The sequence below is a fragment of the Apteryx mantelli genome, chromosome 8, assembly GCF_036417845.1.
Source record: "Apteryx mantelli isolate bAptMan1 chromosome 8, bAptMan1.hap1, whole genome shotgun sequence".
NCBI lineage: Eukaryota > Metazoa > Chordata > Aves > Apterygiformes > Apterygidae > Apteryx > Apteryx mantelli.
The window spans coordinates 18,307,038-18,330,337 of NC_089985.1; the positions used below are offsets into that span (position 1 = coordinate 18,307,038).

At 44.5% G+C, this 23,300-nt stretch overlaps 1 long non-coding RNA gene across 1 annotated transcript; it reads left to right on the plus strand.

The window, feature by feature from the left end:
* Positions 1-19,396: 19,396 nt before the first annotated feature.
* Positions 19,397-21,766, plus strand: LOC136992504 (uncharacterized). The gene is made up of 3 exons (XR_010884787.1): positions 19,397-19,969; positions 21,486-21,597; positions 21,729-21,766. It is a non-coding gene; the product is annotated as an uncharacterized lncRNA (long non-coding RNA).
* The last annotated feature ends 1,534 nt before the right edge of the window (positions 21,767-23,300 follow it).

The window sequence follows — 23,300 nt, forward strand, 5'->3', positions numbered from 1 at the left end:
GTTGCTGTCTCAACTTTCCAGGCGATGTCTTTTCCATTTGTCTTTGCTAGCATCGCAATAGCAGTGTAAGGCAGAGGTGTGTGTTGTCCTAGTGTAGCTGGCCATCCCAAGCCTCAAACCGACCACCTGTGTCTTATCTTCCCTGGTATCCAGGCAGCTCTCTGAATGCAAAATCACTCTTGGACTTCTCTCATAAAGCTGTATTGTAAATGGCCGGATTTCTCACAGAGGTTTAATGGAAGTTAAAGGGCAGCAGAGTTCTGGTATGTAGTGTATGCACGCTGTGCTCAATTCTTGCTCGCCCCAGACTGTGTGAGACCATTCCCACAGGTGCAGAGCAAGCTGCAGGAGTGGAAATTGCCACTGACTTGAAACTACTTTGCACGCTGGTGGAAATGACTAATCAAGGTGCAAAGCAGCAGCTTGCAGAATAAGGTCCCAAGTTATTAATAGTGCTGTGGTTTTGCTAGGTCAGGAATGGCGCAGCCATTTATTTTTTCTTGTGTTTCAATGGACCAGTGGAAATGAATGTGTTTTATTCTCTTTATCTTTCTCATGACCACGTTAATTTTTTCACTAGCTAGCATGCATAGAGACTGGTCTGAGCGCCAGGCTCTGCTTTGGTATAGCCAAAGGAAAGTGACACTTCGATCTGCATCGTTAGCCTGATGCTAGTTAATAATAGTATTTTGTGTAGTCACTTGTATCTTTGAAGCACTTGAGAGTTATTAACTAATGAATCCTCACAACATGTCTGTGAGTTGGAAGGTAAATATTAACATTCCCATTTTAGCGGAGGGGGACCCAAATAAGAAGATTAAGTGATTTGCATGGAGTTAGGGGCAGAGCTGACAAGAGAAGTCGGGAGCCCTGTGCTTCAGGGCTTGTGCCAATCCTTCCAGCTACGCAGCCTCCGTGTGAGTTAAAGCCTTCGCAATTAGCCTGTTTATCCTTTCCTATTGCTTTTGTGCCTTTTCAGAATAAAGCTCATGCTGTGTTGGTGGTCACAGCTGTCCCGCTGAAGGTTGGTTGCTGCACGGCAGTGCAGGGCTTCCTGCATCCTGCAGCACAAAACATGCTGCACTGGGCAACGTCAAGAGGGAGGCTGCAACCCCCTGCGCTTCCCGCAGTAAATACCTGCCAGGGCAATGTTTAGAACAGCAGTATTTAGAAGAAAAATCCTGAGTCTTTCCATCAGATCTGTAATACCTGGCCAGCACTTTTACAGAACAATATTATTTATTTGTACTGCTATTCACTGAATGCTGAATCAAAGCTGAAGTACCCAAAATGGTACGTTTGGCTGTGGAGACAATTCTGTTGCTCGCACAAACTTGCAAGGAACATTTGTGGAGCTGTGGGAATCTAGGCTGATATGCTTGAATACAGTGAATACTTTAAAATGCTGTGAATTATTCTAAGCTGTGTGAAGAAGCTTGATCTTCTTGAGACAAATGATTTTTCCTTTAACCAAGGCCCTAATATATACTTTCCTTTTAAAAACAACAACGAAAACCCAAACTTCTCCCTTTTGTTCTCTGCAGGGAGGTGGCATCTTAAATGACTCCGGAAGGCTCTTGGCGAGTTTCTACATTGACAAAGCCTACAAATAGAAATGTGGTCTAGATACTAAAAGGACTGTTAAATCTGTGTTCCTCATTTAAGAAAAACCTACTAAAATCTCTCAAAAGATCCACTAGGGACTCTCAACACTAGCACATATTTATCTGCCTGCAGCCCTTTCTTATATATAAAATGCAACACAACTTCTTTTGTTTGCTCTAACAAGTATTTTCTGTCTTTCCATACAGTGTCCGCATGGCAGGTTTATGTTAGCCATTTTTAATGGCTATATAGGTCAAAGCTCAGCTGCAGCCTTGTCTCTTGGAGGAATCGTTTCCGTCCGTGTATCAGAGGGGCTCGTGGTACGGCTGGCCGTGGATTCCCCTCGCAGGCAGCTGGTCCAAAAGGGGTACAGCGAGGAGGGGATTTCACCCCGTCGGCCTCTGCAGCCCTGTCTCCTGTCGTGCCTTTCGCTGTGACGGCCTCTGATCTTTTTTCTCTCCTCTCTTTTTTTGATGCTTGGTCGCATCTTTGGGGCTCCTTCACAGCTGGGAGAATTACTTCTTGAATTCTGGTGAGGTTTTAAGTCTGAATCTGAATCTGTTCCCGCGGCCGCGCTGTTTGTACAGGTTTGCGGTGTTTGAGCTGAGATGCTGCTGCTGCTGGTCTGATGTAGGACGGCATCGAGCTGCGGGATGAGGAAGCACCGGCCCCTGTACGGCTCTTTCATTCCCTTCTGCTCGTCTGTGTCACCTTAGCCTGGCTGCCTGCCTGCTTGCCTGGCTGCCTGCCTTTGTCGGAGCTGCTCCCGCTCTCGTTTTGCCATAGGTGAGAAGAATGGCTCAGAACTGAGCTCAGCATTTTGTTGGGATATTTTCCTTATTTGACACCTCTTAATTGCCCATTACAGCTGGCTGATCTGCTTGAAAATAGGTTACAGAGACTGGAACTATCAATGATTTTAGCTTGGTTTTAGCAAGAACTTTCAGCCAGAAGGGCGGGAGGGAGTTAGAACACTTGGAAAATGTTTGTGTTTTATAAACAAATATTTTTTTTGAAAACACTGGAAAGTGCTACTTTGAAAATTCCCAAAATAATATAAAATATATACTTTTGTTTTGAAATTAATCTGCATAAAAATATATAAAGTATATATATTTATTTTTTACAAAATGCAGAACTGAAAAGATTTGACTTAATATTTTTAGTTTTTACTCTAAGTGATATTTTGGAAATATTTTTTCTGTTCTGCTGCTAGTAATAATACTTTGCATCGAATGAGAATACTTTGGACCTTAGCATCGATCCCAACTTTTTTGTAGTTCAGCCACTAGCCTGAAAGCTTTGCTTAGTACGTCTCTGCTCTTAGTCCTAACTTCTGGGTGTGTTTAATGTCCCGAGGTGCCGTTGCTCCCGTCTTGGTCCCCTGGTGGCTGCCTCGCTGATGAGCTTTTCTGCTCTGGGCAGAGCGGGACGGCGCGCAGGTACCGCTGGTGCCAGGTGGCTCCTGCGGGGTGGCGGGCAGGCGCCTTTGGGCCGCTTCCCGCCTGTGCGCTCGGAGCTTGGAGCTGCCTGTCGGGAGCCGGCGAGGGGGCCGGGCACGGCGGGGAGCGGCCGGGTGTTTGACTTCTTCTGGTCGTGGCGTACGTAGCATGTTCTCCATGAAGGTTCATCCGCCTTCAGAGATAGCTGTAGAGTCCAGTGTTGCTCACAGAAACATTTAGAAAGCTACCAAAGCCTGGAAAGCTTTTTCACGTGGAAATTGCACCTATCTTTCTCCGTACAGCCAGAAGGAGTTTAAGAGGATACTTGCCCCTTACTGTTTAGGCTGTAGCATGTATTTTAAAGTTGCACATCGTATTGGCGAAGCTCCTGCTGGCATCCTGATGGAACGTGAAACAGTCTGTGCTGCTAAAGTCATAAGGACACGGCGTAGAGGAATTATAATGGTTTCTAAACAAAACAAAAAAACATAAAACAAAAACAAAAAACCTGTTCTCCTGATTTTCTACTGATCTAACATCAGAAAATGCTTTTCTGATTCAAATACATATTTTATATTCTATACTTTAACACTCTCCCTGCCGTGTTAAGCCGGCATCGAAGCACAACGGAAGCAGGCTTTATACTGCTCTTCCGGAGGTCGCGCAGCCGCACGTGTATCACTTGTCATGAAAACAGGTGCTGTCAGCAGCAGCCTCGCTAATTCTCAGCTGAACAGATCACTTCATTTTCAGCTTCATAAAACACGCATTTTATTCACGAACTGTTTCGGTGGGTTTTCAGAGGAGCAGAGTGATCACAGCTACCTTGAGTAAGGGGCCGCCGCCTGGCCGCGGTGAGGGCCGGGGCCCCGCTGGCGGGCCGCGACCGAGCGCGAGCGCGAGCCAGGGCTCCCGGGGCAGCCGGTGGCTCCCGCCTCGGTGCGCGCGGGGGCGGCAGGCGGGCGGCTGCTCGGCAGCCCGCGGGGCAGGTGGTAGAGCTGACTGAAAGGAATATTCAAACACGGGCTTTCGCCCTGCAGATTTCGAGCCGGGAGAGGAGGAGGGTGACAATACGGGGAGGGCAGGGAGCCTGCGGCGGAGGACAGGCCTGCGGCGTGCAGCTGCGCCCTTGCGTTCTGGGACGAAGACCCTCTTTTTGTTGTGTGTTTTCTGTCTTGCGCTAACGTGGAAGTCCCCAGCTGGCTGCCTCGGTACAAAGCATGGCTAATGCATAAGGCCACAGGTATAGGAAGCCTGCGGATTGCAGTCAGTAAGATGCAGCGACGTCTTGCACCCTTTTCACCATCGTCAGGTGGCAAAACTGTTGTTGAAATGGCAATTAGAAAGTTTAATTTCGGTATCGGGTGCAGAGTTACCACAGCATTTTTCGCTTTTTCTGCTCACGAAGGTTCTTGAGATCCCTGGCTACCTCCAGAACAGGGTATGTGGAAAGAAGTCTTTGATGCGGTTTTGTCTTTGCTTCCCAGCTGCAGCCTCTGAAAGTTTGCTCATGAAGAACGATGCCCTGTTGTTTCCCTCACCGTGGTAATTTGGGGGCTGCGGTGCCCTTCTTCACTCCTGCCCAAATGGACGGCCCTCCTGTCGCAGGCCCGTGCTGTGCTATTGCGCCACTTATGCCCCGCCAGTTCCCCAGATTTACCCGGTTACTGGTATGTTTTGGATAAACACAGATGGGGGGAAGTATGAGACACCATGTTAAAATGCTTCCTGCCCAGACCCTCAAAGAAAGGTCCTCATACAAATGCTTGACATACAGACCATATTCGACCTTTGATCATCTGTCATTTTGCTGTAAGAAAGCATGCCATCATTTGGCACTGTTTAAAATAGACCCAAAGGAAGTCAGGGCTTAATCTCAACCTCAAACACATTGAGCCCTGTATTTCCTATCCAGCTATACGACGTGCTATCTGGTTTCCTACACCTCAGGCCTGCTAAGTTTAGTTCCTCCAAGCCAGCTGTTAAGAGGAAGGGAAACAGTGTTCGCCGTGGATAAAGCATGCGCTGCGCAGAGCTGTCCCAGCTCCTTGCCACTCTCTACATGTGGGTCTTTTAAGCAAAAGATGAAAATGCATTTTTGAGGTTTTTCAGTTAAAGTTATTTTGAACTCTTTTTCCTCTTCATTTGCCCCATGGGTTCACACATTTAAATTTCTGATGCCATGCCTTCTTGGGCTTCTCTAGAAAGAAAATTATTACTTGCATGCTTAGGCATAATAATTTAACAGTTATGAATGTCATGTGGTTAAGCCATTGCTAAATTCAAAATTGAAGTGTTACACATTAATTAATATTTTATCAAATCCAATGCAGTCTCTCAGGTCTTTCATCAGACAATTTAGTAGGAATATATACTGTAGCATGCAGGGATTTAGATTGCTTCACTAGAAGTGTTATTTATCATAGAAAGTGGCTACATAAAATATCTGTAAAAAACCTCACCTATTTTTCCTTTATATCAGTATGTTTCTGTGTCCATTTACTTCAGGCAAAAGGATGTTTGTCACCGAAGAAATGGCTAATTCCTTTTTCGGAGATAGTCTCTCAGGTCTGCGTCTATGAAAGCCACAGACATGTTTCAGTAGGACGCCTTCTGGGGAGCTTGATATTTAGTAACTCAAATGCTTTTTTTCCTCCCAATTTTTAGCAGAGTTATGATAACTCCTACGTAATTGGGAATGCTTGGTTTTTGGGTCATAGCTGCTGCCCTCACAGGTAGTTCAGCTTTCACAGGCTGTAGCTGTTGGTTTGGGGAGGATCCAGCGCGTCCAATGTTGCTATTGTACAGGGAGCTATTTCCCCCAAAATGGCAGGGCTCTTCGCATTAGAATTTGGTTTGACCCTGATTTACAATGCAAAATCTCAGCAATATTAACACCTCTGTGAAACCTGCAGGACCAGGAAAACTCCCATCTAACTTTATTAAGCATTGGTTAAGTGCCTTCTTTCTGTTGTGTTCACAAATTTCTAGCATTTCAAATCATGAAGGAAAAAATCCTTCTAATGAAAGAGATTTACAACACAGAAGCAGACAGAGCGCACAGGAACCTTTTGATGGGTGCAGTAGCTCAGCACAGATAAGTTTAGCTGTGTATGTCAATAATTCCCTCCCAAGCAGAGACTGAAGAAGTTCTTGTGGAATTCATATAAAGTGCTATTTGCCCTTCTTAGGATTGTATACAGTTTTATCTGAGTTGTTCTGATATTTGTATAACATTATACTCTTCTGCCTCTGCCCAACCTTTGCTGTATTGATTTGCAGCACTCTAAATTCAGCTCTGGATTTGATTTCAGGAACCATTTCTCCTAGCAGCAGAGTGAAAAAAAAAATGTTTACATAAAATAATCCAGTCTAACCTAAGATACTGTAGACTTCTGTAGACTGATGACATATGAAAAGAAAAGGCTGACAAGAAAAGAAATTTTAGTTTTATCAGACTTAAAACAGGGTAGGAAATGCTATTCTACAATTTTTTTAATACATAGAAATATCTCACTTGTCCTTCCCCACCAGCTAATAACTTTAATGCTCCTCTCATTTTACCAGGTTTAAAATGGGATAATTCATAAGCTTAAACATTGCCATTTTCAATTAGAGGCAAATTGGGCCTGGTGTCTGCTTGCTTTTTTTAAAAGAAGCATTTAAATTTGTGAGGAAAAGAACAAAACACCAAGGTAGCTTCATGGTAACCCTTACCTAAATTTCACTGCAGAGCATTGTCACCCAGAAAAGGGCAGAGAATGCACAGGATGGGGGTGCACAGCAAATGAATGCCCCAAAATTGTCTGAAGTGTGTAACTGAATTCTCATTAATCCAGTCATGGAGACAGCCTGAAGGTACTGCTGTATTACCCGGCTCATAAACAGCTAAAAATATGAGAAGATGAAAATATCTGGTTCAGATATGGCTCAGAAAACTACTGCAACAAATCTTTGGCCACTCAGGACTGGTTAATACAAAATTCAGAGCTGAGGATCCTCCTGAGCCAAAGGAGATTGGGAGCTGCCGCATCACAGCAATACATTGAATAATTCTGGCAAGTAGTTGCTAAAGTTACTATGATAATGAATAGAGAGTGGGAACATATCTGCCAGCTTATTCTCATAAGTGTTAGCATTTGTAAACTGCCACCTTTACTCCAGCTGATGTGTACATAAGTCATCTCATTGATTTTAATGCAAAGTACAGTAATACTTAGCCTAGTTAAGGATGGCATGCAGTAGCCCAGATTAAGGAGCTTTAATAAATTTTTGCTCCAGGCCCAGCTGTGTTGGTAGCAGCATTTCAATGGTGCTTCCTAACTGAGGTGGACTCCGAGAACCTTCTGTCATCCTTGTGCAAATCCAAAGGTGAGGTACTGCCGGTTTGCAATAGCGCCTTTGTTTTTAATTGGTAATCTTACCATTTTATCCGTATTTCACTTAATGGATTCAGGAATATATGCCTCTACTCTCTGGGAAATAAGATCAGCAGGAAAAACCTAAATCAGTCCATTTGTCTGTCATGCATTAAGCAAATGGTGCTGACAGTAGGAAATGCACAGCACTTGACGTGCATTTGGTAACTGCTTGGACGTAGCTAACTTAGACATTGAGTGTGGTCAGCATTTTATAGTGCTGACAGGATCCTGACAGATAGTCGTAGTGAACTCAGATGAGAATAAATGAATATAAAAAGAGTATAATTATATTTTTATGTGGATACATGTGTGCATTAGTGAAGATTTCAAAAAACTACTGTCATAGGCTTATGTATTATTTAAGCAACTCTTTGAGGTGTGAATAATTTTTAAACTATTTTAATAATACAGTATTTTTTAGGATGATACTTCAGACTTTGAAGGTATCTGTATCGGGATAGAGGAGCTATGCAGGCCTCCTGGAATGTCATTGCTCTTGCCACTGCTGTCCCCTTTGTAGCAGGAGACAAGCATCTGTCCCCAAACTGACCGGCAGCTTGGCAAACTGGGCCACAAAGAGATCACTAGGAACTGCCAGGAATTATGTGAATCCCTGGAGAACTGGGGCGATGTGAGATAATAAATGAGGGAAAGGACTAGCGTGACCAGAGGGAGAAATCCAAAGCTTGGTGACACCTGGTGACCGGCCGGCCAGAACAGCGTGCCTGCTAATTAATGGTGGCGAGTACAGGTTTTATATCCCGCCTGGGATATGACAGAGCGAGGAAAATGGCCATCGAAGAAGACAGACTGACGACAAATGAAGTCTTGGAAGGAAATACTAGGGGCAGTCACATAAAATGGTAAGCTTCGCCTGATTTAGCGTGAGTGTGGATGTATAGATGGGATATGAAGGTCCTCCTGATAATGAGCTTTTGCTGTCAGAACAACCCCTGCGAGCAGCTGCAGTCGTCTGGACGAGCACCAGAGCTTCTTGGCCCGTTACGTTACTGGGTGCCCGGCACAACTGAAGTGGGTGAGGAGCTCGCGTAGGCCTGTCTCTCTGCTCTGCTCCTGTTCATGAAAATTATAATCTGAGGAGAAAGCAACAAACTGCATTTGCCCAAACGCCATACAACTTATGTGCTCATGTGTAGTGGAAAACGTGGATCAAGGCTGTAGGTCCCACGATATATCCCGCAGCTCTCTGAGGCAGAGCAGCGGCTCAGCACCGGGTCTGCTACTGAGGGGAGACAAGGACACAGCAATAGTATGAATATGCTTCTGCTGGACAGAGTTTGCCTGAGAGGAGAGTTTTCTGAAACAGAGTCTGAAAAAATCTCTTTGCAAAAATCTGTTCCTTCAGTTGCTTTTAGAAAATGCAAAATATTGAGTTTAAAGAGCTGTCAACTCCTTCCTCTGCTCTTCTAGTCACAATTCACATGTCACTTTTCTTTCCAGGTCCTTCAAGCTGTTCCAGCTCTTCCTACTGCTCCATTACCTGAGGAGAAGAAAAACCTGTGTCAAAATTCCTTAACCGATCGCGCTGCCTTCCCAGTGCTCATTTAGAAACTGCCTTGTGTGTCCAGTGCACTCGCAGCTGGGCCAGGAGCAAGCCCAGGCTTCTGCAGCACTTCTGCGCTCTGCTCCGGCCTTGCCTCTTCCCGTGCCGGCTGTGCCACGCTCGGCTCTTGCATCCGGCCCCGCAGGTGGGCTGAGCTCTCCGAGGCCAGAGCCAGCTCAGCGCCGCAGGTCGGCACGCGGCGTCGCGTTCCGGCGCTTGCCGCTGCCCTGACCGAGAGCACAAAGAGTCGCCATCGCGTGGAAAAGTCGTTGGGACCACTGCCGAGAGTAGCCTGGGACATTTAGATGTTACACAGAACCTGTCTGTCTGTCCATGGGAAAAGGAAATGAAAAGAGTCTAACGGCAGGGCGATATTGCCTGTGACTGATTGTGCCCACTGTATAGTGTCTGTGCAGAACCTTGAGCAACAGATGACTAAGTATCATCTGATTCTGTTACTGAAAAGTAGAGGAATGTATGTGCTTCCCTAAGTAAAGGAGATGATGAAATTTGGGCAACATACTCAGAAAGAACTCTATTTCAAAACTCCTTTTTCATTTTCAAGTCAAAGGAATGACTTCTAACAACTTCAGCAAGGGTTGGAATAAGCCAAAAATGATAAGAAAGAACAACCTTTTGCAGCTAAAGTTGGAGTTACGATAGTGAGATAGTGATAGAAACTGCTGGAGTTTTATTGTGCATGTTTTGAATGTGAAGTTGTGGGGCTGGCAGAAGATTCCTACTGTCTTTAACAAGAATTAAGTATCTCTTTGAACTTAAACATGTACCCAGTTGTACTCTGTATTTAGAAAGTGAGCATTGCTCCTAACAACTTTTTTTTTAATTGATTTTTTTTAATGTAAATTGTCTCCCAGCATGATCTAGTGTGAGGCAAATCAATACAGAGCTATGAAAAGTAGCACTGATTCGCAGCAGAAATACTGACTCCAGAGTCAGAGAGCTTTTACTTGCCTGTGTGGGCAAGGGCTGTTTGCCACTGGAGGAATTTTTAGTATATGACGATAACTGGCAGGTACATATGGTTAGTGATGATAATAACTCCAAAGGGCTTGATCTGGACAAACATCCAAAATTGAAGCCTGATAGTCTGAACAGAGTTTGCCAGCACTTGGGGTTTCTTCAGCACCTCATGTCCGTTGTGGCCTCTCTTTCTGAGGAGAGCTTGTGTAGCTGGGGAAAGTTAGCTGGTAGTTTCTATTGAAATAACCCAACTTTCTGCTAAAACTAACCAGTGTAGAGATTATTTAGTGAATAGATAGAAGATACTATCTCTGACGTAGTTGAATTAAGCCTGACTTTGGAAGAAAGCATTTTAGCTCCAGGAGTATGAAAACAGCTGTGGGGAGTTTTGCAGGAATTGAAACCCTGAACGCAGTGGGCCAACATTTCCAGACCTGGCAGTGTAAAGAAAAGACGCTTAGCAACTTGTTAGGCACCTAAACACGAGATTTGATGTTCAAACTCTGCTGAGCCCGAGCTGTTCCCATGCGCTGTGCTGGGCAGGGGCAGGGCACGCTGCAGGCAGCAGCGTTTGGGGCAGCGTGGGGCTGCCTGGTCCCCGTGTGCTGCCTCCTCCCCGCATTTTTGCCTAGCAGCTTGGTGCAGAAGTGACAGCGCGAGCGCGAGCAAGCCGAGGCGCCCCGGCTGTGTCTCGCCCTCTGCCGAAGGGGGCCGCATCCTGGCCCTGCCCGAGCCGCGGGGACCAGCCCCGCTGCCGCGGCGCGCCGGCCCCGGCACGGTCGTCGCTCTCGCCGAGGTGCTGCTCTCTGAACGGCTGGTTATTCTGAATATGAACAGGGAGAGGAGAAGCTTTTATTATTTTAATGCTGTCATATGCAGGCTTAACTTCTTTGTGACTTTACCTATTCCTGTGAAAAACACAGGAAATAACAGAAATGCAAACGGTACTCGAGAAGCTCGCTAGCCCCTGCCTCGCTGTAATTTCCATGATTTCCTGGGTTGACTAGAGCACAAACACTACAGGAAGTGCTTTTCTTGCGGTATTTTTGCTTCCTCTCCCAGCAGCGTGGAGGCATTACACAATAACATGTGAAAACGAGTGGGGTCCGGCGCTGCCAACAGTGCCCGTCACGGGAGCGCGGCGTCTCTGCTTCCCATGGGTGCTCCTGCACCGCGCGGAGGGCTGAGGAAGGTGGCCGGCCTGGCAGCGCTGCCCGCCCCGGTCTGCGGTTTTGGGAAGGGCGCTAGGGAGCGGGTGGGAGGGCAGGCGCGGGGGGCTTTGCCTCCTGGCTTTGCTCTGCCCTTCGCTCCAGGCCCTCGGAGGAGCCGACCAACTTGGAGCTTTAGGCCAATGAATCAAGCTGCCCACCTCCTGCTCACGGCTCGATAAGCGCCCAGAAGGTTTAGTCTATTCCTCACGCCTACTTTTTCGCTTAGAGACGTTTTGAGATCTCAGTTAGAGATCTGCAATGCCTGTGAATGTCCCCCAGCGAGCTTGTGTGCTGACCCACCGCATTTTGGCTGGGGAGCCAGGGCCTATGCATTAAATCCTGCATTAAAGTCCTGCTCATAACATTATGCTTATTAAATAATACAAACATTTTTCCTGTTTGCCAAACGGTGGGTATCACTAGTGCACACTGGGGAGGCATGAACTATAAAAGCCTCTATTCTTTTTTAATTAGGCCATATCTAATTAAAATGGTTGCCTGCCATTGCTAGCATTTATAAAGTATTTTCCGAATCAGCATGACTCATGGGTCTGTATGGATGCAGATTGCACTGTAATCTATTTGGGATGTGTTTGCCTTTGCCGTGCGGCTGTCCTTTATCATCATAAGCCGGCAGTGTTTGTCTGAATTATTATCTGGTGCGTACTGCTAGCCAGCGGGGACTCTGCGGCTCTTTTTATAAAAACTGATTAGCGTATTTTGCATACAAATGAAATCCGGGTTTGGGATACAGTTTGGGACTCTGAAGGGACAGATTAATTTGGAGATAGAATCAGGACTGTCCCTAGAAGCTGCTGAGGGGGAATTTAACAGATCGAGAGGACAGGCTAGGTCAGCAGTCAGCTATTGAAAGCAATCTGGCAACATTGAAGTCTTTCTGTGAATCCAGATGGGACCAGGAACCATTGCCTACGCTTCCAGCAGCCCATTCAAGCCCAGCTCATAAGGAGCGACTGTTTTGGAGAGCAGGAAACACCCTGGCCATCCTACAGAGTCGGGTGCCCTTTGGCCGCCCCATTAAAGTCCAGATGAGCAAGCCGCGTACAGTTGACCAGCTGGAAAGTGGCCAGATGTTCCCTCTAAGGGGAAGGCTACAGAAAGACGGCCTGGAGCAGGGCGAGCGGTGGGAAGCGGGAATGGGCCGTGGTGGGCAGAAGTTTTGCCTACGTTTGTCTGAAGAATAAAAGTGTGCCTGGAAAGGGTGTGTGCCGGGGAGGGAACCAGCCCGGCTGGTTTGGGGGGAAAAGGGTGGTTTCCAGGCCCGGTTCCCTCCTGACTCAGCTAGGCGAGGGCCGCGGTGCGGCTGGAGCCGGGGAAGCGAGCGCTCGTGCCTGTGCCTGCGCCGGGGCTCCTCACTGCACGGGGGCAAGCGGAGCTCCGGGGGCTTGGCGGAGCGTTGCTTGCAGCGTGCCAAGTAACGCGTGAGTGCGTGGGAACGGAAACGCTCGGCTGGCAGCGAGTTCCCAGAGCCGCGTTTTTGTAGGCGATGGGATCTAGAGCAGCCACGTGTCCTCCTGCGGGGCGCAGGTGCCCCTCGAAGGCGGGCGAGGAGCGGGCAGAGGTCGCTGAGCCTGCCTGGGGGCCGGCGGGAGGGAAGGCGCAACCGCGGCGGGAACCGCTGACGGAGCGGCTCAGAGCAGAAGGCGCAGCTCTGCGAGTCTCGGGTGAGGGGGGAACCGAAGGTGGTGGTGGTGGCCGAGCAAGGCTCAGAAGCACATTTCAGCTCTTTCAGTTCTCTTTCACTTTCGCACCTATTCTTTTTGGTAAGTTTTTCTTCCAGGGGATATTATTCTATGTGAAACATGGATACAATGCTATTATTGTCTTTCCCTTAAGTCAGTGCATCTCAAGCAATACACGACGAGCCATAAAATTAGGTTATAACTGAAATCTTATGAAATAAATAAAAGTTTTTAATATAGGCTTGCCTATCTGAGGTTATAGCATCTTTATCCTGAATGTTGTACCTAAGACAGAGTAAGTTGTAATACCTGCTCTATGATCTAATAATCTAAAAGGCAGTGTCTTTAAAAAAAAAAAAAGTAATATTTTAAGCCTTATTTTATAGGTGAGGAACTTGGATACAGAGAATCAAATTACTCCCATGTCATGCAGAATAGAAATTAAAACGTATCTTGAATTTCCAGTTTAGTCTTAACCACAAAAACAAATTTTCCCTCTGTGTGGGGATGGTTTTTCTGGATTTCAAGACATTTCTTAAATGCAATGCTAAAGTAATGTAAAATTCCTGTTGCATTATGGTTGCACCCTAGAAGCTTGGACAACAAGTTTTTTCACCTGCAGCCTTTTCTCCTCTCACTGTGGGTCAAAATATAAATTTTCTTGTCTTGTGCAAGACTGTCTTTACTAGGAATACTTTTTTTTTCTTCATTGTATCTTGAATAACAGTTGCATGCATCGTTCAGATATGAGCTTTGCACTATTTTTGGTCATACAACAACAATAATAAAGAAGTCCCATTCTGTCTCCTGCAAAAAACACCTTGGTAATTAATATGAATGCAATTATATGTTAAGTGCCACTATTTGGGCTTTTATAAGTCTTCCTTGTGCTCTTTTTATTTCTCTTTAATTACATGTGAGGGAAAGGAGACGCTGAGGTTGTACCTGGGACAGGGCTGGTGGTTGCCAGCTAACAGGGATGAGGGTGGAGTCATGTTTTCCTGTTGCAGAAAACAAAGCTAAGTGATAATCTAGTGACTAGGCTAGGGCCTGCCACCACGCCTGGCAGTCCCGTTTTCTCCCGTGAATTGCTGCTGCTGGATCTAAGCTGCTGCTGAGACTTTGCCATGAAGAAGCTGCTGCTGAGCTATCCGGATTATCCTTTCTGCCCACGTCCCCCTCTCCGGCTCATTAGCCTTCACATTTCAGGAATGCACTAATTACACCTCGGGAGCTGAACGCAACATCTTTGGCGGGTTTTGGTATGGGGCAACTCTTTTTACCCAGCTATTAGGACAGAAGACTTTGGGTTACATTTCTTGGATTCTACTTCCTTTCCAGTTATGTATTTCAATTTGCTTCTAATTTCTTATGTAACAGAATTAAGCCCTATTCTAGACACCCTCACTTCTAGCAGAAAAAGAACTGGCAGGAGGATGTTAAAATGAAATCAGCAGGTAACAAGTTTATACTCGTTTCTTGTGCTCTTTCCCCCAAGCAATTTTAAGAGACAGGAAATTGAGCTAGACGGTCGTTTGGTCTGATCTAAAAAGGTCATTCGTCTGTTTACGTCTCATGAAACCAAGTTACCTAATACCCCAAATAAGGTTGCAGTGCTTACCCCTTATCACTCGGCAGGGCAGATTTTCAATTCACTCTTCTTCCTGAACTGAGCGTGTGAATTCAAACTGAACTCGTACACCAAAACATAGAAGAAAATGTTAAACCTGGTTGTTTCATTTAATCTGTTTTCACCAGATTATCTGAAAACGGTTTTCACAACGGAACTGCACCTTACAGCGGGAGATTTCACTTTTCACTGTGCTGGTACGTACAAAGGTTGTGGTTATTCCTTAGAAAGAAAACCAGCTCACGTATCTCACAGCTCCGGTTCTTCCCTGAAAGCACTGGGAATAGGGAGTTGCTTCAGAGAGAATGGGCTTTGGCAAAACGATCTGCATCTGAAAGGGAAATGCTGCCAGAGCGGTTAAATATAGTCTTATTAATTATTCCTGGCAGCCCATGCAGTGTCAATTAAACAAGGATTTACATTCCCCAACCATTTTAGCATATTTCTCACTTTCAATCTGTGTGATTTAAGTCCTAAATATGCAGTTCATCTATTAGAAGATGGTCACTTCTCAAAATAATTTAAAATCATGTTATTTCATGAGTACAAAGGAGTGTTTTTTCCTGTAAGATATCACCATTATATGCACTCTTAGCTTGTCTTTTTCACTAGATTTACAAATGCTACTTCTTGTTTGCTTGTTTTTGCTTACCTTCTGTCAAAATTTAGGGATATTTTAACCCTAGTTGTCTGTTTTTTAGGGTCAGCATAAGAAAAACTGTGCTTCCTGTGTTTATTTTTTGTTTTCCAAGGTCAGGAGCACACTTGGCTGGTGTTGCTGCTTAACCTCTCATTGGAACTGCAGAGGCAGCACGAGAGAAATCAGAATTCATGTCAGCTGACGTGAGATTACGCGGAGGTGCGTTGCCGTACGTATTAATAGTCACGTGGAGAGATCAATGCTACTTGCATTAAAAATGGTGTAATGACACAAAGCTTCCCAGAAAGAGAACTGTGCTGTCACTTGGTCCGGATGTACACTACCGTTGGCGCTGCGTGTCATTATCTCGCCCCGCGCAAGGTCAGGTGTCAAACCAACGTTACGTTCAAGCAGCTCCATTCGCTCATTCAAGCGGTGAATTTTTCTGTGTGAGAAAAATGCGTAAGTGACTTTTCTGTGGCAGAGAGATGTTACAGCTAATACCAAGACTGAGAGAACTTCTGTGCTAGCATTCATAGCTGAATTCAGGACTGGGAATTAAATAAGGTATTAAAAGCCAAAAGGTTGCTATATTATAGCATCATTGTATTATATCTTCATTATAGAAAATAATGTGTTGATCAATGAACATAATTCATGTAGGTAATTCTCCTTCCTTCCATGCACTGTCTGTACTGAACTGATTAGGATCTTACCGAGTTCAATGTTTTGAATGTTAAGCTTCCATTTTTGTCAGTGATAAAAGCAAATCTCCGTAAGGGGGTTCAGTCAAGAAAAGGGTGAAAGTCTGTGTGCAGTAGCTGAAAAGATGTGTAAAAGGAACCCTCAGAGCTGACAGCGTAATAATCACGTTTAAGATAGTTTTGCTAAGTGACAGTACAGAGCAGGATTGCTTCTGCCCTTAAACATTCACATATTTCATGCTTTCTGTGTTCGCCAGCTTCTTGGGATGGGGACAGTACCAGCATCTTGTGAAAAGTACCACGTACTATTTAGTGTTTTATAAATAATCATAACGGAGTTTCCAGACATGAAAGAACCAACAACTTCAGGGCCATTTCTTTATCAGTGCAATTTCCTTGAGATAAAAAGAAAATTGCTATCTATGGATCTGCAAGTTGAGACCCAGAGGCGTATAAAGAAGCCCTAGGGACATGAGCTGAAGAGGGTTTTACAGACATGGAGTACCTTGTCGTTTAAGGAAATTGCTCCTTCCCTGCACTAAAGTTTGCATCATTATTACATTAATAGTTGAAAAAGTCCAGTGGGTATAATTGTGAAGTAAATACAAATATGTGTCTTCTGGGACTATGTAAAGCTTGTGTTCAAAGGCAGAAGCTATTGGTTAAGAAACACGTTCCCAAGTTAACACTTCATCATCATTTATATTGACACCAAGAAATTTAAAAGGGTAATGTCTGCTTGTGAAAATGATCATGTTTGAGTCTGTAAAAGGAAAACAATGCAGTAGCACATGATAAATTGCACATGTATACACTACTGTATCATAATATGTTGGGTATAGGAAGAATTTTAGCTAGAAAAATAATCAGAATAGCTTATGAAGGAGTATCATGCATCTCTCCTCCATTCACTGCAAGCTGTTATCTTCCTCAGTTATTTCTCTGTGGAAAATACAAACATAATTCTCCTCTCCTCTCCTTTGTAGTCATACCTGCCACTTCTTACACTTAATCAGCTTCTGATGATAACTAACATACAGTGAGCACTGGCATTTCCCAAAATGCACTTCCTTTAATTCATCTATAGATAAATTTAAATATCCAAAAATGCTAGTGATGGCAATAAAAGTGACAACCTCATGAAATCCAACACAGATCACCCTTTTTTCCTAATTTTTTGAGCATTCTTTTATCAAAGAGCCTGATTCTCTACTGACTCACGTTTTCTGTAATTGTCTGTGCTGGTGCAAAGTCCAAGTAAAACATCAGTTCTGGTTTGACAACCTCCGAGATGTTCAGTGCTACCAGTGCTACCTTTTCAGGACTTGTAGTTCTTTCTTTGATGTAGAAACTAACATTGGCAAATAGGAGTGGACAAAAAACCCCACTCCTTGGTTTGCACAGCACTTCAAAAGCATGCACTGTCAACACGGAGAAAGGGCAGCTTTTGGCTATTTTAATGTCTCTTCGAGAAATCCCTAGTACTGTGACTGAAAATTTCATGTGAAGTTTGTGCCAATATTTGGTTGCAGGGTTTTACCTGGGTTTATAGTTGTTGTTTCTACCGAAGTAACAGTTTTTTTGAGCTGAAGACATCTCCCAAAAAAGGGAAAGTGGTCCCTGTCTCATACTCAAAGTTATACTTGGCAGGGCTGAATGATGTCAGGAATGTACTGAAAACACATGATGAGCAAGAGGTGGAAATAGGTTGTCACTCGTGCTTTAAGCAGATCATGTGTCAAAGATGTGGTCAGCTTGCATACAAAAGGACAAAAATGTCCTTGGGTCCCCTGCCAATTTAGTTGAGGAAGGATGGTGTCACTTACTAGTAAAAACTTCCTGTATTTTAATAGATAATGGGCAAACCTTTTCTCTGAATTCATTGCCAGACCTTGCATTTAAATACATTCAATTTTCAAATACTCATTTTTGTTAGAAGAATTATCTTAAATTTTGATCATCCAACTAGCATTTCACTTGAACTCAGTATACTTGTTTTGTGCTTTAAAAGCTTCCTCCTCCACAACCTTTTCCAGAGGTTTCTGCATCTGCTTCTCCTTTGGTTTTTGAGAAGTCCTAGCCTTGTTTTCACTCTTTCATTTTAAAATAAGTGGCCGGTGATTGTCATCCATTGTGTTTAGGAGTCAGTTTCAATTCCTCTGAAGCCAGATCCAAAACATTAATTGACTTAAAGATTTGCTCTTCAGAGAGCACACGTTTTATTAATTTGAGTTCTGTAGAATCTCATACATTAATGCAGAGATTTGCAGAGGCACCTGTGAGATCAGTGCTTGCAATTCACACTGAGCAATGTAAGAAGCAGGACTGAAATCACTTTTAAAACTATATATATATATGTATGCATGTATACATAAATAAAAATATTTTTCACTCACTTGTGTGAAATTCCATTTTCTTCCTTCTTTCTTTTTTTAGTCTGAAATATTCATTAGTTTGAAGAAGGTATGATTGGCCAGTTCCTGTTTATACAAATACAGACAGCAAATAGGGCAGGTAACTGTCCCTAAAATATACATATTTTAAGGACAGTTTCTTATCATTTTTGCCCATAGGTTTTCAGTTTCCACCTAGACTGGAAAGAGCAGCGGTGGTCGTCAGCCGAGAAGGCAAACTGTCACAGCGAGGATCTGCCACAATCCGTTTGGCCCTTCTGAAAAAAATAAGCAGAAGACTCAGCTGGGGCGTTGAGCAGTACCTAACAAATTTTGAAGCTAATACTAATACTGCTAATCCCTAGACATAAAGTGTGATCGCTGCAGGTGTTCAGATGGTCTTTTCTTTATTTCCAAGACAAACTTTGTTCTATAAGCAAAACTCTCTACTGCGACAATCCCAGTAAAGCCTAAGAAGCTTGCTGAGAGTTCACACGCCAAAAGTGAGTGTTATTGTAGATTCACACCCAAAGCACAGTACGTGGGGGACCAGGTTTGCTCCTTTGCAGCTTGGCCCTGAGCAATGATTGTCTCGACCTTGTATTCAACAAGTCTGTTTATCCCTGCAATTTAGGACCTGGCGGGTGATGTTTGTTCAGCGAGTGATGGCTCAGATACATCTACACCCTGAAAATGGCCTGGGAGCCTTCCAGAGAGCCTGCAACGCACATCCTGCCAAAGGAAATCTTACACTTAGACACACTTTATTTAAAGAATGTGTTTTACTTCTGCAGACTTGCAGCACAGTTACATCAGAGGCTTTTCCTTCGCAGAGAGTTGAAGGCAGCCAGGCTAGAACAAATGCCCTGGTATTTCACGGACACTGATACAGCTACGTGTTTGGTGCCTGCCTTGCTCAGAATTACCTGTGTCAGCTGTCCTTCGTTTATCTAGCTATGCCTCTTAAGTGAATGCTGATTGCCAGCTTTGGGGTTTCTCTGGAGACAGTTTGCTGTGATTGTAGGACATTAAGAAATATCTTATTTTATAGAAAGATGAGGGACTCTGGCAAACACTGAATAGCATGATCAAATCATTGACAAGAATGACTTAGAGTTTGTTTCCTTTCCCCAAACTATTTATTCAGCACGTTTGAAGGCAAGCTGTGAATATTATGTAAAGAAATCTGCCAGCATGCAATCTCCAAGAAAAGATTTCAGATTTAATTTCAGGCTCAGGGCAGCTAACAGGAAGAACTGTTACACTGTTCTAACTGAAGGGCTGAAGCTAAAACTTCCAAAGTAGCTAAAAATTTAGAGTATTTAACGCTCATATTTTCATGTTAGAGTTCTGCAGTGCTGAAAGTCATCTGCATGCAAGAAAGCGAACAAAAACCCCACTGGCGTGAAATAATTGTTTGTCATCAGTTGAGGAAACTAAGGTGAATGTAACGCGACACTTGGAAGCTTGATTTTGTCAGACAGCATGTTTATTACCAAACCCCAGCGATCTGCCCCATTCGGTTGGCGAGCTAAAGCAAACTGACTAGTCTCATGTTGCTGCTACACCTCCCTGGTTTCAGATGCTGATCCTGAAGCTGAACGTTACACGGGCACCCGGTACCGCAGAGAGGGACCAGACAGGTCTGGTTTTGATCTGCCCACTCTGCATGAACGTGAGTGAACTTAACTTTTATTTTTCTCACTACAAACCTTTAATGTAGCAAGAGCATGAGCTTAATGTAGTGACACGGGCTGTACCGATGCACTGACTTTTACCAGTCTCAGCGGGCTCCCTGTTAATGCTGCTAAGTTCACACAGACAAGCAATAAGGTGAAAGGAGGTGACTGCTAAAGGCTGCTGCCCTCTTTTCCATTTTTGCCTTGACTCGGCTGCTGTAAATAATGAATTGCCTCGGGCTACCATAGCCGCCTTGCACAGGTAATGAAAAGCGATAGTGTCCTGTTGTAAAAGACCAATGTTTTTGCATTAAAACTTTATTGTGACCTTGGCAGCAGTAAGGAAAGAACACTCCTCACAAAGTGTCCTCTCCTCACCCACAAGTCAGTATTATCTTTTCCCAGATAACTGCCGGATTACCTGTCATCCTGAGGGCTACGGCTAATGGCAAGGCAAGCCCTGGCCGTGCTGGAGACGCAGTGGCACAGGCAAACAGTATTAAAACTGTTCAGCAGAGCTGACAGTTCCCCATGCTGTCTCCACAGCACACATCTGCCCGGCTTTCCTTTCCTCTGCTTGTGCAGATGAAGGAGACTTTTAGGTCTTAAATCTCTGAGTATGCAGAGAATTTGACAACTACACTGAGTTTCTATTAGTGCCAGGCTCGAACAACTCAATTTTTTTGTGACAAAGAGCATAGCTAAGTGCATTTACTAAGAGAAGTACGAAGTAGCAGCTTTCATCTCTACATCCTCGAGCAGAGCTCATACAGTGATCCTTTCCATTTGCGTTCAGTTATTCTGCGTGCTTTCCGCTTGCTTTCTTCACTGCAGCCAGATATTGATCTGGTGGTTTAAAATTTCCTTTCACTACCAGCCCCAGCGTTTTATCCTCACGAGTGTCTTTCAGCTTGTGATAGGTTAGGGGGTAACTTTTGTGCCTAGCTCTGACCACCTCCTTCTCCTCCTCATTTTTTTAAAGTCCTCTTTTCATCTGCCTTTCTTCTTTTTTCCAGCTTCTCAGATCCCCAAATTCTCCTTCCATTATTCAGTGCATACAAGAACCTAATGCTATTAGTTCATGGCAGTTAGTATAATACAGAAGTATAAATGTTAAAATATCCCTGAAATTAGAACTGTGTGCATGATTTGTTTTTTAGTTCAAGATTCCTTGAACATTCCCTATTGATGTATTCCAATACCTAAAAATACAATTCTTACTGAGAAAACTCCCTTTTGAGCCAGTGTAAAAGAGAAGAAGGGTATGATCCCGTTAAAAGGGAGAGCTCCGAATATGGTATTTGTCCTGGTAAAGTCAATGTCAAAACCCCCAGTGACTTCAGCGAGGTCGAGATTTCTCCAGTGAAGGCTGTGCTGCTAAATCAGACTGCCTTGATTGCCTGCTCGGGAAGCTCTGCTTGATTAAGCAGCGCAGACTTTGCCGTGCGGTCGGGGACTGGGGCAGGAGGGACGATGACGGGAATAAGCCCTGCGCACGCTGGTGTATTTCAGGAAGCAACAGAAAACAGGATCTGATTGTACCAGCCGACCTGAGTTCACACACACGTAGCCTTATCAAGTGGAGACTATTCACACAGTCACACAGTCACGCTGGCTATAATGGGTAAGGATTTTCTTCATTAATTATTCAACAGCAGGAAGATTATATTATGCCTCAGACTGACACTTTCTACCATCTGCTAAAAACCTTACTGTCACACGAACAAATATTAACAACATGTTTTTCCCTTTCAGAGTAATCATTATGCTGATCTTCCAGACTGTTTAAGGTATCTGAGGTCCAAATATGAGTCTGCTGTTACAAACAGCTGATACCTATAATTGCTATTCATGTTTATGTGTTTGATTGACATCTGATTAGTACCTCTGTTTTTCTCAGTGATTGTGATCCATCAGTGGCTTTGATCTTGCTAACTGTTATATATGAGCTTAACTGCATTCCTGTAACTAATACCAATAGGCTAATTTTAAAAGGACATAGTGACTCAAATTCATGCCCAGTATAACTCTATTGAAATTAGCACTTTTCACCAGGGATGAATTTATCTCAGTAACTGTAAGTGCCCTTAATACACACAGAGGCATCGTTAGCAGTGGGCCCTGAACATAACGCAATTACATGGCTGAGAAGCGAGCCACATAACTGCCCTGTCTTTGAAGGTGTCACTTAAATGAGTTTGCCCCGTGTCCTCCCAGAGGCCTTCCCTCCCCCTCAAAACACCCGTGCTGGCTGAGACTGCCGAGGGGTTGAACTGAGATTTATGTGAAAACTCCACGAGCAGCTTATCCTGAAACTGGTGAGAAAACGAAGACTGCTGCTTTCATGGCCCCTGAAATTCCAGCATGATTTTAAACAAAGACGACACCTCTTATTTCCCGAGAAATATTAAAACAGTCTAGGTAATTCTAAATTAAACAGAAATGTGGGCTTCCTACATGGAGATTTTTGCAACAGATGGACAAGCTCCACCAGCCTTATTAGCCCTGCGTTTTCGAGTGCTAGCTGTTGAAGACTGTGACATCCACACGGAGAACATGGCTCAGCAGTAGGCTGATCCTCTACCACTCCAAGTATCGTTCCACAGCTTGCAGCAAACACAAGGGAGAGACCATCGTGAGGACAAATCCAGCACAATTTGAGGCTGACGTCTGCTAAACTCTCTCCCTAAATTACCGAGCCGGCTGGCGCATGCTGAGGCGCTGGCAGGGAGCAGGTGGAGAGGGGACACCCCTGCTCTGGCCGCAGCGTCCCGCCAGCCCTGGGCAGGCCGGGGTGGAGGCTGGTGGCAGCGGAGCGGTGCCAACTCTGTAGCCAGCAGTGGCAAAAGCAACATTTTAAAGGAGTGGTGAAAGGCCCAACATTTCCAATGTTGTTTCTATCTGGAAACTGAGCTTATTTATTTGGATCTATATAATTCAACATTTTCTACACCATAATTTTGGAGGAAGCGGTGGTACATGAGTCGTACCATTGCGAATATTTATTTCATTTTTTTAACTGCAGAGCACAATGGTACTGTAAGCATGACATTGTGCATGTCCATTTATTTTGTGCTCTTTCCTCTCAAATTAGTGATTTTGCAGGTTCCCACTCTCTGAGCTGCGCTCAGCTGGGTTTGCGAGCTATGGCTGGGGGTCTCATAATCAGAAACGGCAGCCCGAGGCAGCGTACGGCCAAGATAACGGCCGCCGAATGGCACCTCATCAGCTGCACAAAAACTACAGCACAGGGTTACTGCTCTTGGGGTTGAAATGTCCTGCTGCCTTTTCAGACTGCTGGCAGACTTTCTGCATATGTGTCACCTG